We start from the raw sequence: 3,523 nt of genomic DNA, 5'->3' as shown, positions 1-3,523 counted from the left end.
TTTATCAAGTCCCTTGATTAATTATCTGACCCACTCTATTGGCACAGCTGAGGGAGATCCAATAACAGTGTAGGGTTAAGAGCATTTCCTTCACAAGCAGTCAGACAGAGAGGGAATACTGCTACAATACACTATAATACTACAGTACACTATAATAATACAATACACTATAATACTACACTATAGTACACTGTAGTACACTATACTACTACAGTACACTATACTACTACACTACCCTATAATACTACAGAACACTACAATACTACACTATAGTACACTATAATACTACAGTACACTATACTAATGCAGTACACAACAAGACTACAGTACACTATAATACTAGAGTACACTATAATACTACACTATAGTACACTATAATACTACAGTACACTATAATACTACACAATAGCACACTATAATACTACAGTACAGTATAAGACTACAGTACACTACAAGACTACAGTACACTATAACACTACAGCCCACTACAATTCTACAGAACACTATAATACTGCAAAACACTACAACACTACAGTAAACTATAACACTATGTTGATCTGAGACTGGGCAGAAAGAACATTGGCAGTCCCAAAGATATGTCACAAAAATATTAAAAAATCTAAATAAAACAGTGAAATACAGTACTACAACAGCCGAGACTATGTAACAAATACAGTATAACTTTGTAATAATTGAAGACTATTGTTAACAGCGTGTGTGGTGTGTGTGTATTGTGTTCATGGAGGTCTATGAGTACAATATGGCTATTTTGGGAGTAGGTAGAGGTGATACCTAACCCCTGGCGTAGGTTCACCCCTCTAGTCAACTTCTAGATTGAAAGTGTTCTTACATTCAACATTGCCTTCTGGTTTGGGAACCTCTCAGTCAAGAGCAGAGATGTTTTTGAAATGTGATATTCTACTCTCTTGTGTTTGGTGTCAGTCATATGAATTTGTATTTAGCTATGGTATTCAAATTCAATTTTGAATTAACGAAAATTCGCTACTTACTAAAATGCCTGTAGGGAACACGAGGATAATGCGATAGATATAATATATTTTTATAACACATTCAAATGCCACAAAAGCTAAAGCAAAAAAACAAACAAATGCAACAGCATGCAATGAAAGGTTAGTTGAGATCAGTTGACATCAGTTCAGTTGATGATCAGACCCTCTGTCTCTTCTGATTGGTTCCTTCAGACACTGAACTTCCTGGTCAAACGGCTGATTCCAGTGTCCTCTTCCGGTTGACCCCGGTCACACTTGAGACGATCACACTGTCACTGACCTTATCTGACCTAATAATACAAATATAAATAAAACGTTTAATTTTAAGCACTTTCCAAGTCACCCAAGTACACTTGTACATATGGGAGAGATAACACAAAAGCAAGAAAATTACAAGATAAAAAATGTAAAAAAACACCTTTTGAGTTTCTTTCAGGATGTGCTTGATGGGTGGCACTGGCTCATTCTCTTACAGGGAACCCATGGTGGCATCATAGGGATGAGAAAACTGTCACAGTCCTCCAATCTTCTCTTCTTCTTGGAGAGCTGGCCCTCTGGCTGAAAGTCTCCTGGGTGACTAATGGCTGATTCTTGAAACCATAGAGGTGTTCTCCTTTGGTGAGTGGCTGGGGACTGCCTGGTCGGGTTGCTGCTGTGGCTGACTCCACATATGTTGGCACCACCACAGGGACAACAAGGACGTAGTCAGGCCCTGGTGATTTCAAGGCTGGAGCTCCGGGGGGTTCTCATGTTGCTCTCCCACTACGACCTCCAGGACCTCCAGGCCCAAAGGGGCCATAGCTTCAGCCACTGCATGTTCCAGCTCACCCCGGCTCAGGGCATCATGCCTGGCCACTGAGGCTTCATGATCCTGGTCTTGGCCAGAGGGACCAAGCAGATGATGGCTGGGAGGGTGTGGTTTGGTATAGGGATATTGGTCCATACTGACATGATGGCATCACGCAGTTGCTGCATATTGGACAGCAGTACATTCCATTCTGTACTGCCCAAGCCCGTTCCATCGCATCCCAAAGATGCTCTATTGAGGTCAGGGTCCTGCGCAGGCCACTCAAGTAAACTGAACTCGCTGGATATCTTAAGGTGAATGCACCAATTTGTAAGTCGCTCTGGATAAGAGCGTCTGCTAAATGACTTAAATGTTAAATGTTAAATGTCATGTTCCACTCCTCAATTGTCCAGTGTTCGTAATCGTGTGCCCACAGGAGCTGCTTCTTCTTGATTTATCTGATAGGAGTGGAACCCGGTGTGGTCGTCTGCTGCAATAGCCCATCTGTGACAAGGGTCGAGTTGTGCGTTCCGAGATGCCGTTCTGCACACCACTGTTGTACTGCGCCGTTATTTCTCTGTTTGTGGCCTGCCTGTTAGCTTGCGTGATTATTGTCGTTCTCCTTCGACCTCTCTCATCAACAAGCTGTTTTCACCTACAGGACTGCTGCTGACCGGATGTTTTTTGTTTGCCGCACCATTCTCGGTAAACTCTAGACACTGTCATGTGTGAAAGCCCGGGAGGGGCGGCTGTTTCTGAGATACTTGATTCGAGACGCCTAGCACCGACGATCTGTCTTTAGAATGTTGACGTAACATGCTATTAATGGTTTCCATGGCAAACCAAGCTGATTTCCTTGTGATGCACTAGACCCATGCAGGTGTTGTCATAATGGTGGTTACTGTATGTGACCAGGGAAAGATGGAGATTTTAAAAAAAATTTAATAATAATTGTCCGATTCAGATAACTATTTTTCAGGAACTTCTTGTGTGTAGTGGTTCATACAACAAAGCAGTACAGGCAATAGAGGACATGATATACATTGCCGAACAATACTTCAAAAAGGCAGTCAGTGTGTGTATACAGGGTATTCTGGTCTCCTTCCCCAGAGAGCTTGACTGTGCACACTTCCTTTACTCTGCAAAGTGGGTGTGATGCTGCTATATGCTCTCTCCCTCTCTTTTTTCATTTGCCATTTTTTTAAATAATAACCTATATAATAACCCCCTCCCTGTCCCTGTATTTAACAGTAATGATTGTAGGAGCCCCCTTCTGTCCTTTCCTCCTGTCTGAGGCTGAACCACTCTCTGATCACTTCCTGAGGGCCCTGGGGCCTCTCATCATAATTCTCCCATCTCTGACCACCTACACACAGCTCAACGACTACCCCTCTCCTCTACCATGTTTTACGACTTAACACACAGCTCAATAACTACCCGACTCCTTACACACAGCTAAATGACAACTCTTCTCTCCTCTCTCTCCCCCCCTCACATCGCAGCTGAGTTTGGGTGTCTACACACATGTAACCAGTTCAAATGAATAATGAGAACTCATCTATGATGTTGCAATCAAAAGCTGCATGTTATGCAAAAAAAGAGACATTCTTCAGTATTATTCATGTGCAGCAAGACACATTTTTTGGAGGATTGTTTTCTTTGGGCCAATTGGAGTAGAGAGAGAGTAGAAACAGAGGATAATGCCTTAAAAGTGTTGTGTGACTTG

The 3,523-nt window shown here is 42.4% G+C and overlaps 1 long non-coding RNA gene across 1 annotated transcript; it reads right to left on the bottom strand.

Moving 5' to 3' along the window:
- Positions 1–1,044: 1,044 nt before the first annotated feature.
- On the bottom strand, positions 1,045–1,747 carry LOC115200847 (uncharacterized). The gene is made up of 2 exons (XR_003879613.1): positions 1,429–1,747; positions 1,045–1,300 (listed from the first exon to the last, which is right to left on the bottom strand). It is a non-coding gene; the product is annotated as an uncharacterized LOC115200847 (long non-coding RNA).
- Positions 1,748–3,523: the final 1,776 nt, after the last annotated feature.

This window comes from Salmo trutta, chromosome 10 (genome assembly GCF_901001165.1).
Source record: "Salmo trutta chromosome 10, fSalTru1.1, whole genome shotgun sequence".
Classification (NCBI taxonomy): Eukaryota; Metazoa; Chordata; class Actinopteri; order Salmoniformes; family Salmonidae; genus Salmo; species Salmo trutta.
This window is presented reverse-complemented; position numbering and strand designations above follow the sequence as displayed.